Source organism: Eleutherodactylus coqui, chromosome 2 (genome assembly GCF_035609145.1).
Source record: "Eleutherodactylus coqui strain aEleCoq1 chromosome 2, aEleCoq1.hap1, whole genome shotgun sequence".
Classification (NCBI taxonomy): domain Eukaryota; kingdom Metazoa; phylum Chordata; class Amphibia; order Anura; family Eleutherodactylidae; genus Eleutherodactylus; species Eleutherodactylus coqui.
The window spans coordinates 104,831,849-104,846,598 of NC_089838.1; positions in this window are offsets into that span (position 1 = coordinate 104,831,849).

Sequence of the window (14,750 nt, forward strand, 5' to 3'; positions counted from 1 at the left end):
AGATTCCCAACAAATATCTGGATAGTTAAAATCTCCTATGATCACTATGTCGTGCTTTTTTGAGAGTTTGGCCATCTGATGTAGAAAGAGTTCATCAATATCTTCTGCTTGTCCAGGTGGCCTATAGTAAATGCCTACAATGGTGTTCTTTCTGTTGTTCTCTCCATGTATTTTTACCCAAACAGTTTCTACAGAACACCCATGCTCTGAAGCTTGAATCTCTGTGGAGATCAATGTTTTCCTAACATACAACGCAACACCTCCCCCTTTTTTAGGTTTGTTTTTTATAAATAAGTTGTATCCTTTAAGCCTTGTATTCCAATCATATGTATCATTCCACCAAGTTTCCGTCATGCCTATGACATCATATTTGTCTTCCTGTGTTAGGAGTTCCAATTCTCCTTGGTTGTTTCCCATGCTCTGTGCATTTCTGTAAAAAGGTTTTAGCTTGTGATCGGTGTCTCTTGTTTCTCTACTTTCCTTCTGATTTTTTTTGTCTTTGTTCTTAAAAGCTTCTCAAATGTATTAATTAGCTGTATATTTTTACCTGGCCTTTCACTTCCCTTCCCATATTGTTCTAGTTTAAAGCACTCCTAATGAGTGAAGCAAGGCGCCCGCCAAATTTATGCTTACCTGCAGCAAACAGCCATAATCGGAGTTGTTTGACAGCTTACATGTGCTGTCAGTCTTGACCGCAGCATGTAAGCTGCCTGTCAGGCGTAAGGGGGGACGGGTTCCTTCTGACTCACTATTGGCCCTCTGTGATGCAATCGAGAGGTGGCAAAGTTTGCCACAGTAGTTCTGGGCCTATTGAAGGCTACCATTAGAGATGAGCGAACGTACTCGTCCGAGCTTGATACTCGTTCGAGTATTAGCGTGTTCGAGATGCTCGTTACTCGAGACGAGTACCACGCGATGTTCGAGTTACTTTCACTTTCATCTCTGAGACGTTAGCGCGCTTTTCTGGCCAATAGAAAGACAGGGAAGGCATTACAACTTCCCCCTGTGACGTTCAAGCCCTATACCACCCCCCTGCAGTGAGTGGCTGGCGAGATCAGGTGTCACCCGAGTATATAAATCGTGGCTCGCCACAGATGCATTCTGACATAGTTCAGGGAAAGTGCTGTCTTGCTGGAGTTGCTATAGGGAGAGTGTTAGGAGTCATTTTAGGCTTCAAGAACCCCAACGGTCCTTCTTAGGGCCACATCTGACCATGTGCAGTACTGTTGAGGCTGCTTTTTGCAGTGTTGCACATTTTTTTTTTTTTGTATATCGGCCGTGCAGAGCATTGCGTCCTCAGTCTGCAGTAATTTTACATAGTATAGGGGCAGTAGTGCTGAGGCAGGGACAGTGAAAAAGGTGAAAGACGTATACTGTCTATATAGGCAGTGGGCTTTTCCAAAAAAATTTGGGAAAAAACATTCTATTTGGGCTGCCTGTGACCGTCCTGAGTGTACTGCGTCTCTGCTGGGGGTAGTAGTCCTAATTAATACGCAGCCAGCTAAGTGTTACAGCAGGCTTGCGCAAAATTCTTTCCTGGCTCTGCGTTGGCCGTTACATCACCGCTGTCATCCTGTCCAGAGGGTAACAGTCTGCAGTAATTTTACATAGTCCAGGGCCAGTAGTGGTGAGGCAGGGACAGTGAAAGAGATAAACTGTCTATATAGGCAGTGGGCTTTTCCAAAAAAATTTTGGAAAAAACATTCTATTTGGGCTGCCTGTGACCGTCCTGAGTGTACTGAGTCTCTGCTGGGGGTAGTAGTCCTAATTAATACGCAGCCAGCTAAGTGTTACAGCAGGCTTCCGCAAAATTCTTTCCTGGCTCTGCGTTGGCCGTTACATCACCGCTGTCATCCTGTCCAGAGGGAAACAGTCTGCAGTAATTTTACATAGTATAGGGCCAGTAGTGCTGAGGCAGGGACAGTGAAAAAGGTGAAAGACGTATACTGTCTATATAGGCAGTGGGCTTTTCCAAAAAAATTTGGGACAAAAAAATATATTTGGGCTGCCTGTGACCGTCCTGACTGTACTGCGTCTCTGCTGGGGGTAGTAATCCTAATTAATACGCAGCCAGCTAAGTGTTACAGCAGGCTTGCGCAAAATTCTTTCCTGGCTCTGCTGTGCGTTCCGTAAGCGAAGTCAGCCTCCAACCACAGGCCAATAAGCGGCACATTTAATTACAGCGTTCTGTTTCTGCACTACTGGTAATACACCATGCTGAGGGGTAGGGGTAGGCCTAGAGGACGTGGACGTGGATGCGGGCGAGGACGCGGAGGCCCAAGTCAGGGTGTGGGCACAGGCCGAGCTCCTGATCCAGGTGTATCGCAGCTGACTGCTGCGGGATTAGGAGAGAGGCACGTTTCTGGCGTCCCCAGATTAATCTCACAATTAATGGGTCCACGCGGTAGACCTTTATTAGAAAATGAGCAGTGTGAGCAGGTCCTGTCGTGGATGGCAGAAAGTGCATCCAGCAATCTATCGACCACCCAGAGTTCTGCGCCGTCCACTGCTGCAACTCTGAATCCTCTGGCTGCTGCTCCTCCTTCCTCCCAGCCTCCTCGCTCCATTACAATGACACATTCTGAGGAGCAGGCAGACTCCCAGGAACTGTTCTCGGGCCCCTGCCCAGAATGGGCAGCAATGGTTCCGAATCCTCTCCCACTGGAGGAGTTTGTCGTGACCGATGCCCAACCTTTGGAAAGTTCCCGGGGTCCGGGGGATGAGGCTGGGGACTTCCAGCAACTGTCTCAAGAGCTTTCAGTGGGTGAGGAGGACGATGACGATGAGACACAGTTGTCTATCACTTAGGTAGTAGTAATTGGAGTAAGTCCGAGGGAGGAGCGCACAGAGGATTCGGAGGAAGAGCAGCAGGACGATGAGGTGACTGACCCCACCTGGTTTGCTAAGCCTACTGAGGACAGGTCTTCAGAGGGGGAGGCAAGTGCAGCAGCAGGGCAGGTTGGAAGAGCCAGTGCGGTGGCCAGGGGTAGAGGCAGGGCCAGACCGAATAATCCACCAACTGTTTCCCAAAGCGCCCCCTCGCGCCATGCCACCCTGCAGAGACTGAGGTGCTCAAAGGTCTGGCAGTTTTTCACTGAGAGTGCAGACGACCGACGAACAGTGGTGTGCAACCTTTGTCGCGCCAAGATCAGCCGGGGAGCCACCACCACCAGCCTCACCACCACCAGCATGCGCAGACATATGATGGCCAAGCACCCCACAAGGTGGGATGAAGGCCGTTCACCGCCTCCGGTTTGCACCACTGCCTCTCCCCCTGTGCCCCAACCTGCCACTGAGATCCAACCCCCCTCTCAGGACACAGGCACTACCGTCTCCTGGCCTGCACCCACACCCTCACCTCCGCTATCCTCGGCCCCATCCACCAATGTCTCTCAGCGCACCGTCCAGCCGTCTCTAGCGCAAGTGTTTGAGTGCAAGCGCAAGTACGCCACCACGCACCCGCACGCTCAAGCGTTAAACGTGCACATAGCCAAATTGATCAGCCTTGAGATGCTGCTGTATAGGCTTGTGGAAACGAAGGCTTTCAAAAGCATGATGGCGGCGGCGGCCCCGCGCTACTCGGTTCCCAGTTGCCACTACTTTTCCCGATGTGCCGTCCCAGCCCTGCACGACCATGTCTCCCGCAACATTGTACGCGCCCTCACCAACGCGGTTACTGCCAAGGTCCACTTAACAACGGACACGTGGTCAAGCACAGGCGGGCAGGGCCACTATATCTCCCTGACGGCACATTGGGTGAATTTAGTGGAGGCTGGGACAGAGTCAGAGCCTGGGACCGCTCACGTCCTACCCACCCCCAGAATTGCGGGCCCCAGCTCGGTGCTGGTATCTGCGGCGGTGTATGCTTCCTCCACTAAACCACCCTCCTCCTCCTCCGCCTACGCAACCTCTGTCTCGCAATAAAGATGTGTCAGCAGCAGCACGTCGCCAGCAGTCGGTGTCACGCGGCGTGGCAGCACAGCGGTGTGCAAGCGTCAGCAGGCCGTGCTGAAACTACTCAGCTTAGGAGAGAAGAGGCACATGGCCCACGAACTGCTGCAGGGTCTGACAGAGCAGACCGACCACTGGCTTGCGCCGCTGAGCCTCCAACCGGACATGGTCGTGTGTGACAACGGCCGTAACCTGGTGGCGGCTCTGCAGCTCGGCAGCCTCACGCACGTGCCATGCCTGGCCCACGTCTTTAATTTGGTGGTTCAGCGCTTTCTGAAAAGCTACCCACGCTTGTCAGACCTGTTTGGAAAGGTGCGCCGGCTCTGCGCACATTTCCGCAAGTCCCACACGGACGCTGCCACCCTGCGCACCCTGCAACATCGGTTTAATCTGCCAGTGCACCGACTGCTCTGCGACGTGCCCACACAGTGGAACTCTACGCTCCACATGTTGGCCAGGCTCTATGAGCAGCGTAGAGCTATAGTGGAATACCAACTCCAACATGGGCGGCGCAGTGGGAGTCAGCCTCCTCAATTCTTTACAGAAGAGTGGGCCTGGTTGGCAGACATCTGCCAGGTCCTTGGAAACTTTGAGGAGTCTACCCAGGTGGTGAGCGGCGATGCTGCAATCATTAGCATCACCATTCCTCTGCTATGCCTCTTGAGAAGTTCCCTGCAAAGCATAAAGGCAGAATCTTTGTGCTCGGAAACGGAGGCGGGGGAAGGCAGTATGTCGCTGGATAGTCAGAGCACCCTCCTGTCTATATCTCAGGGCGTTGAGGAGGATGAGGAGGAGGTGGAGGAGCATGAGGAGGAGGGGGAAGAGACAGCTTGGCCCACTGCTGAGGGTACCCATGCTGCTTGCCTGTCATCCTTTCAGAGTGTATGGCCTGAGGAGGAGGAGGATCCTGAAAGTGATCTTCCTAGTGAGGACAGCCATGTGTTGCATACAGGTACCTTGGCACACATGGCTGACTTCATGTTAGGATGCCTTTCTCGTGACCCTCGCATTACACGCATTCTGGCCACTACGGATTGCTGGGTGTACACACTGCTCGACCCATGGTATAAGGAGAACCTCTCCACTCTCATACCCGAAGAGGAAAGGGGTTCGAGAGTGATGCTATACCACAGGACCCTGGCGGACAAGCTGATGGTAAAATTCCCATCCGACAGCGCTAGTGGCAGAAGGCGCAGTTCCGAGGGCCAGGTAGCAGGGGAGGCGCGGAGATCAGGCAGCATGTACAGCACAGGCAGGGGAACACTCTCTAAGGCCTTTGACAGCTTTCTGGCTCCCCAGCAAGACTGTGTCACCGCTCCCCAGTCAAGGCTGAGTCGGCAGGAGCACTGAAAAGGATGGTGAGAGAGTACGTAGCCAATCGCACGACCGTCCTCGGTGACGCCTCTGCCCCCTACAACTACTGGGTGTCGAAGCTAGACACGTGGCCTGAACTCGCGCTGTATGCCCTGGAGGTTCTTGCTTGTCCTGCGGCTAGCGTCTTGTCAGAGAGGGTGTTTAGTGCGGCTGGGGGAAGCATCACGGATAAGCGTACCCGCCTGTCAACCGACAGTGCCGACAGGCTTACACTCATAAAGATGAACAAAGCCTGGATTTCCCCAGACTTTTCTTCTCCACCAGCGGACAGCAGCGATACCTAAACAATACGTAGGCTGCACCCGCGGATGGAAGCATCGTTCTCTATCACCATCAAAAACGGGGACCTTTTAGCTTCATCAATCTGTGTATTCTATTCATCCTCCTCCTCCTGCTCCTCCTCCTGAAACCTCACGTAATCACGCCGAACGGGCAATTTTTCTTAGGCCCACAAGGCTCAGTCATATAATTTTTGTAAACAATTTTTATACGTTTCAATGCTCATTAAAGCGTTGAAACTTGCGCCTGAACCAATTTTGTATTTTAACTGGGCTTCCTCCAGGCCTAGTTACAAATTAAGCCACATTAACCAAAGCGATTAATGGGTTTCACCTGCCCTCTTGGTTGGGCATGGGCAATTTTTCTGAGGTACATTAGTACTGTTGGTACACCAATTTTTTGGGGTCCTCGCCTACAGTGTAATCCAATTAATTTTTTGCCCACCTGCATTAAAGCTGACGTTACATCAGCTGTGCTGGGCACTGCAATGGGATATATTTATGTACCGCCGGTGGGTTCCAGGGAGCCACCCATGCTGTCGGTCCACACGGAGTTGTAACTGCATGTGTCCACTTCTAAGGAACCCCAGTCTGACTGGGGCATGCAGTGTGGGCCGAAGCCCACCTGCATTTAACATGACATTACCTCAGCTGTGATGGGAAATGCAATGGGATATATTTATGTACCACCGGTGGCTTCCTGGCACCCACCCATGCTGTCGGTCCACAGGGAGTTGTAACTGCATGTGTCTACTTATAAAAACCCCCAGTCTGACTGGAGCATGCAGTGTGGGCCGAAGCCCACCTGCATTTAATCTGACATTAGCTCTGCTGTCCAGGGCACTGCAATGGGATACATTTATGTACAGCCGGTGGGTTCCAGGGAGCCACCCATGCTGTGGGTGCACACGGAATTCCCATTGTGGAGTTGTACCTGCCTGTGACTATTTATAAAAAACCGCGGTCTGACTGGGGCATGCAGACACCTTGACAGAATGAATAGTGTGTGGCACATAGGTTCCCCATTGCTATGCCCACGTGTGCAGCTCCAGATGGATGTGGCACAGGATTGGATTTCTCATTGCTTCTGTACAGCATTGTGGGCTATCGCCCTGCCCCTTTTAAAGAGGGTCGCTGCCTAGCCGTGCCAACCCTCTGCAGAGTGTGCCTGCGGTTCCTCCTCATGGCAGACGCACATATAAATAGACATGAGGGTGGTGGACCGTGTGGGGCATGAGGGCAGCTGAAGGCTGCGCAGGGACAATTCGGTGTGCGCTGTGGACACTGGGTCGTGCAGGGGGGGGGGGGGGGGTTGGGCAGCATGTAACCCAGGAGAAGTGGCAGCGGAGTGTCATGCAGGCAGTGATTGTGCTTTGTTGGAGGTAGTGTGGTGCTTAGCTAAGGTATGCATTGCTAATGAGGGCTTTTCAGAAGTAAAAATTGTGGGGACGGGGGGGTGGCCCACTCTTGCCGCTATTGTGGCTTAATAGTGGGACCTGGGAACTTTAGATGCAGCCCAACATGTAGCCCCTCGCCTGCCCTATCCGTTTCTGTGTCGTTCCCATCACTTTCTTGAATTGCCCAGATTTTCACAAATGGAAACCTTAGCGAGCATCGGCGATATACAAAAATGCTCGGGTCGCCCATTGACTTCAATAGGGTTCGTTACTCGAAACGAACCCTCGAGCATCGCGAAAATTTCGTCCCGAGTAACGAGCACCCGAGCATTTTGGTGCTCGCTCATCTCTAGCTACCATACATTTAACCATATTAAGCCCTGCCTGTGGCTGCTCATAATATATGAACATTGAAAATACGGTATAATGCCATAGTGAAGTATCGCAGTATATTGTAGATGCAATAAAATAATTGCAAGTTCAGGTCCTCAAAGGTTGCATTCACATTGTCATGTGCAATATCTAACCGATTGTGATATGGTCAGATATCGCACGTGAAAATAATACATTGCTTTATATGTGCTTATTCACGTTTTTTTATTGACATTTTTTTTATTCAATGGTCCAAGATTGAGAGATCGCTGCATGTTCCATTTTTAGGTGATCTGTTTTAGAATCACCGATGATTCCCTATGAGCTACAAAAAAATAGCTTTGCATTCGCATGCAAATGTGATGTTCATGTGAGTGTGATTCGATTTTTAGAGCTCAGTCAGACAAGCAAATTTTTCACGCATGTATAGGATCTATTACAGTATAAGACAACTAAAATATAACTTTTATTTAAGAATATTTATAAAACAATTAGGGCTAAAGACAACCAGACATACATAGAGACAGAGAACAGAGATGGTCAGCGTGGGTAGATAAAAAGGTAGTAGTACCCAAACTAAACTTGTAGATACTTGAGACTAGGTGGTCGCTAATATGATGCGAGATGATCTTAGATTGTGACAGTAACAATCATTGATACGTAAGCTACACATACATGTGGAGTATAGATTACTTAAGATAGTGTCACAGGATAAATTCATTCAGTAGTCAACAGAGCTCAAGCTCCAAAATTAGAGGTATGTGGTTTATGTGGCTAGGTGCGATACCAAGCAACAATTCATAAGCCACTCACCACATAGGTAAAATTACCCTCAAAGAGCGTGGTGTTGACAATAATTCGAATGACAGCAGAGGCTGACTAAATTCAAAAGTCAGCAGCGCTGGACTTCAGTATTGAAGATGTAAAAAGAAAAATCCAAGGATCTCATATATTTAAGAAGCGACCCATACCAATATCTAGATGATAAGAGTAACGCCAAAAGTAGATGAAGATCTCAAATTTTAGGTATTTTTTAGAAACTCAAGGACCCGTCTAACTGGGGAGGTAATGGTGTCTCCTCAGTTTTCTGGGGGTATCATAACCTCATAACCACTTGAGAAGGAGAGTAGTCCTCTCAGATGGATTAATTGACGCTCAACGCGTTTCCCTACCAGGGTAGATAGTAGTTCATCAGGAGCGGTTAAATGAGTTTTTAGTCAATTAGAGTTGACAGTATCATCAAAGATATTTTGCCATACTGATATCTTTTGGCAAAAAGAGAGAATATAGTCTCAAAAAGTGCCACAGTGGTAATTTGAGACACAACAGAGTTAGGTAGCCTCTGTCAGCTATCGTTGGTGTGATAGTATAAAAGAGCTCTCAGGTAGAATGTAGAACACAGGTTCAGAAAGGATAATATAACCTTAGTATATATTGTCCATGGACTAGTGAGAGATAGTAGATGACAGAATGAATGAAAATTGGCATCAGGGATACCAACTGAGATGATAATTGATTCCCAAGCTCTATGTAGAGGTAGAGTAGTTTTCAGATCAAGACCTATTACTGCCTAAATAAATTAAGCAGAAACAAATAGTGACAGTCATCCTCTAAAGGGAATAAATCCCAGCCATTATTAGAGCAACTGGATCCCATTCATTCAAAGTTAGTCAAACATGAACAGCATAATAGCGGGAGCAGAACGATATCTTTGCTACCCAGCTAGGAGAGCTAACTATCACACACATCCATTCAAAATAAAAAAATGGTAGAGCCTAGAACTCTGATGGTGAGTTCAGGCAATCTGTTTGAAAGCCCAGTGTGCTGCTGCTAATATACCCAGAAAGTCCTCCCAGAAGGGGGTTGGTATAAGTGGTTGTCTTTAGCCCTAATTGTTTTATAAATATTCTTAAATAAAAGTTATATTTTAGTTGTCTTATACTGTGAAGGGTTTCGATTTGATTATTGAGACAAATTCTGCCCCTGCGATTCTATAGGATCTATTAGAAGCAATGCTTTCCAATGAAAGTGGTCACATGTCCGTTTTTTAGAATCACTTAAAATTCACACCTGCAAAAGATTGGACAGCATTTAAAAAGTGGAGCCCTCCTCCCCACTGAAAACATAGGGAGTAGATTGCGCTCCTCTGCCACTGCTGTGACAGCTGTGGAAGAGGATTCCTTCATCCCTGCGGGGAGTCCCCTCATCACTGAACACTGTAACAGCACTGTCATAGTGTTCAGTGAGGAAGGGAACTCCCCACGGGGATGAAGGAATCCCCTGTCACAGCAATGGCAGAGGAGCGTGAGCGGTGGCAGGGGGTTCCTTCATATCTGCATGTAGTCCCCTCATCACTGAACACTGTGACAGCACTGTCACAGTGTTCAGTGATAAGTAGACTCCCCGCAGGGATATAGGAATCCCCTGCCACAGCTGTCACAGCAGTGGCAGAGGAGCACGATCTGTGACAGCTGTGGCATGGGATTCCTTCATCTCTACGGGGAGTCCCCTTATCACTGACCACTGTGATAGCACTGTCACAGTGTTCAGTGATGAGGGGACTCCCCACGGGAATGAAGGAATCCCCTGCCACAGCTGTCACATCATTGATCTTACCCCATTGCTTTCAATGGGGCAGGCGCTGCTGCCCCATTAAAAGCAATGGGATGAAGGTAACTCTCACAGGCATTTTTGGGGGGCTCCGCTGCGTCTTCTCCCTGGGTCCCTGGCACTGTGCTTCTTCATTTCTTCTGGCCGGGGATTACAAAATCCCCACCTCCTGGAAGCGCTGCCTCAGATTGGCTAAGCACTGTGACCAATTACAGACATTCATTGATTGAATGGCTGTGATTGGTCACAGAGCTTAGCCAATCAGAGGTAGTGTTTCCAGGAGGCTGAGATTTTTCAATCCCCGGCCAGAAGAAATGAAGAAGTCCAGGGGAGATGATGTACCTGAGTCAGACAGCGCTTGTAGGTTTTTTTTTTTCTGCAGCTATGGCTTATTTTAGGGGTAGGGCTTATATTTTAAGCCACCTGGCCCCCCTAAAATCCTTGCCGCTGGGAGTCCCCACATCACTAAACACTGTGACATTGTTGTCACAGTGTTCAGTGATGAGGGGACTACCCGCGGAGATGAAGAAATCCCCAGCCACAGCTTTCACAGATTACGCTCCTCTGCCTCTGCTGTGACAGCTGTGGCACGGGATTCCTTCATCCCCACGTAGAGTCCCCTTATCACTGAACACTGTATGCGAATTTTAGCTTCGGTTATGCATTTTTTTTTTACATGCGTCCGGTTTTTAACACACCTATACATGCGTGAAAAGCACACTCGTCTGACTGAGCCCTTAATTTTTTTTTCCTTTTTGAAACAAAATACAATATTCTCACAACTGAAAAATGTGAGTGAAAATCGCATGTTACAGTGATGTGATTTGTCTTTTCTTGCAGAATACATCACACTCACAGGAGAAATTGTGAGTTTAAGAGTGTGATATTGGTGTGAGTTTCTTGGACCAATATTATAGTTAAGGGAGTAAAATGAAAAAGAAAACCAAAAAAAATATTTCTCATTTTTGCTACAAAATCCAAAGAGTAAAAATAAACATTGATATTGTCACTTCCGAAAAAGCGCAACCTATCTAAGCATCATATTATTTATCTCAGATGGTGAACACTGTAAAAAAATACAAAATTGTAGAACTGTACTTTTTTTTGGTCACCCTATACCCTAAAGAAATGTATAAAAAGTGATGAAAAAGTTATATGCACCCAAAAAATAGTAACAGTAGAAACTACAGCTTGCCCCGCAAATAAATGAGCTCTCACACATTCCAATCCATGGAAAAATATAATATAATGACAATAAAAAGCTTTCTTAAAAATAAAAAGGATTTAGATTTTTTTTAAAGTAGCAAAACTTAAGAAAAATCGATGCAGTATTGTCATAATGGTGCTGACCCATAGAATGATGACAATTTTATCGCAACATGAACACAGCAAAAGCAAAAACCTCCATGAAAAATGACACAGTTGCTTGTTTTTCCATTTCACCCTAGTTCAAATTTTAGAAAAGTTTTCCAATATATTATATGGTGCATTAAATGATATAATTAAAAAATGCAACTTGCCCTGCGCAAAACAAGCCCTGATACGGTTATGTCAATGGAAAGATAAGAAAGTTATGTCTTTTGAAAGACAAGGATGAAAAACAATGAAAAAGTGAAAAATGTCTGGAAGCTAATGAGTTGAAACTATAGAGCCTACTCCAGTTTTGGAGGTTTTAGTGTATGCAATGTGGAATATATATATATATATATATATATATATATATATATATATATATATATATATATATATATATATATATACATATGCAGTAGATGCATACCATTTTAATCAACAAAACAGGGACTCATTGTAAGCAGTCAGTCATTTGGATCACCTTGTCAAGAGAATCTCTATAATTATTTCACCTGATAAGTCTATCTTTAGCATCAAACATCATATGCAGACAAAAGGAAGAAGAGTAATTAAAAAAGATAGAAAAAGTGTCTTATCTAATTTTAGGCAAAAGGTTAAGTTTACATCATGTTGGTGGGATGTGCTTTCTTGTACATCTTTTCATAACAAAATAGGATTTGATCACTATTCCAAGAAAAGAATCCCTAAGGAGCTATTAGCGAATACTTTCCCCTCCTTTGTGCCACCGTCTGATCCTTCTGATCTGATCCATTCGTATTGAAGAACTCGATGTAAACTCAGCCTAGCAGTAAGTATGCAGATCTAGCATTATCTGATGTATGTTTTGGTTTTTTTTTTAAATCATTTTTCTATACAGAAATTTTTAGAATATTTTTTCTCTAGCTATCATGGACTACTTTATTTGTTACAGTAATGTTCAAAAAATAGCAGTCCAGCATCAGGGGTTGTCCCGCGGCAGCAAGTGGGTCTATACACTTCTGTATGGCCATATTAATGCACTTTGTAATGTACATTGTGCATTAATTATGAGCCATACAGAAGTTATAAGAAGTTTTTCACTTACCTGCTCCGTTGCTAGCGTCCTCGTTTCCATGGAGCCGCCTAATTTTCGGCGTCTAATGGCCAAATTAGACGCGCTTGCGCAGTCCGGGTCTTCTTCGTTTCTCAATGGGGCCGCTCGTGCAGGATGCCGGCTCCGTGTAGCTCCGCCCCGTCACGTGCCGATTCCTGCCAATCAGGAGGCTGGAATCGGCAATGGACCGCACAGAAGCCCTGCGGTCCACCGAGGGAGAAGATCCCGGCGGCCATCTTCAACCGGTAAGTAAGAAGTCACCGGAGCGCGGGGATTCAGGTAAGCGCTGTGCAGTTTTTTTTTTAAGTCCCTGCATCGGGGTTGTCTCGCGCCGAACGGGGGGGGGGGGGGGGGGTTAAAAAAAAAACCCTGTTTCGGCGTGGGACAACCCCTTTAAGCTGCTAAATGACTGTTTTTAGTAGAGGTTATATTTCTACATAGCAAGAAATTTACTTGTAAGCGTAGTAGAGTAATAGAAAAAAAAACAACAGACCAAACAATTAGGACATGCATGCCACCCAATCTGAACAATTGCATCATTAATTTCAAAATAATAGCAGTGAGGTGTTAAATTGGTGAAGTCATTAATTCTGTGGAATAACAGGGGTTAAGTTTGCCCCTTATTTTAGATAGGAGGGTGCCCAATTTTGTACGTTGGTTATAATGTATTTCCTTTTAAAATACTGATGAAAATGGGTCGCTCCAGACATTGTTCTGATGAAGGACGAACTTTGATTAAAAAGTTGATTGGAGAGGGAAAAGTATATAAAGAAATGCAGCAAATAATAGGCTGCTCAGCTAAAATGACCTCAAATGCCTTGAAGGGACAACCCAAACCTGAAAGATGTGGACGGGAGCAGGGAACTACTGTTCGAATGGATCAAAGAATAGCCAAAATGGCAATGACTCCTCCAGAAAGATCAAAGAAGATGCAAACTTACCAGCGAGTACTGCTACAATCAGAAAAACAGGATTGAGTTAATGGAGTGACCAGTTCAATCCCCAGACCACAATCGCATAGAAAACTTGTGGGCTGACATAAAAAAAATGTGGTTTATGAGACAAAACAAAAAAATGCTGAAGAACTGTGGCATGTAGTACAATCTTCCTAGACTGGAATACCTCTTCAGAAGTGCCAGAAATTGGTAGACTCCGTGCAACACAGATGTCAAGCAGTTCTCAGAAACAGTGGTTATGGTACTGAATATTAGTTCAGTAATTCAAAGTAAAGGAAATCTTAAAGGGGTTGTCCCACGCCGAAACGGGTTTTTTTTTTTTCAATAGCCCCCCGTTCAGCGCGAGACAAACCCGATGCATGTGTTGAAAAAAAAAAAACGGATAGTACTTACCCGAATCCCCGCGCTCCGGTGACTTCTTACTTACCTTGTGAAGATGGCCACCGGGATCTTCACCCTCGGTGGACCGCAGGTCTTCTGTGCGGTCCATTGCCGATTCCAGCCTCCTGGTTGGCTGGAATCGGCACACGTGACGGGGCGGAGCTACGAGGAGCAGCTCTCCAGCACGAGCAGCCCCATTCAACACGGAGAAGACCGGACTGCGCAAGCGCGTCTAATCGGGCGATTAGACGCTGAAAATTAGACGGCACCATGGAGACGAGGACGCTAGCAACGGAGCAGGTAAGTGAATAACTTCTGTATGGCTCATAATTAATGCACAATGTACATTACAAAGTGCATTAATATGGCCATACAGAAGTGTATACCCCAACTTTGTTTCGCGGGACAACCCCTTTAAACATTTTTTCAGTCCATGCCATTTTTGAATTTTTATTGATTAATACTGGCTCTGCTATTTTTTTTGAACAGCCAAACATTCCTTTTGCTTTACTTTCTGTAAACGATTAACAAAAACTGGATACATTTTGTTATTATTTTGATTTGGAATTAAATGTGTAGTATTTCAGTGCATTTATGGGAATAAAAGTTATTATAATGGTTTTGCACTTTATTTGCTTTTCTAAACTCCCATTGATATAATTTTACATTGGGTGGCTTCCTGCCATCAATCAGCATGTGATACTTAATCATTTGGCCTTTTCATGGGGTTGATATTATGGTGCAAATATCGCAGTGGAAATAGACTAATTTACTGTGGTACTTTTCAATAGTGTGTTTATCATAAAACCTTCATACAAGATTGATACATTTGTGAATGGGTGATGATGAAATTAAATTCTGTGGTTATCTTATCTTTTGGTGTACTGGAATAGATTTTGTATATCTGCATATTCACTATGAGAACTATGCAGCTGCAAGAGTAACAGTGACCTCTGGTGCTGTACTTATAAAATGCCATATAATA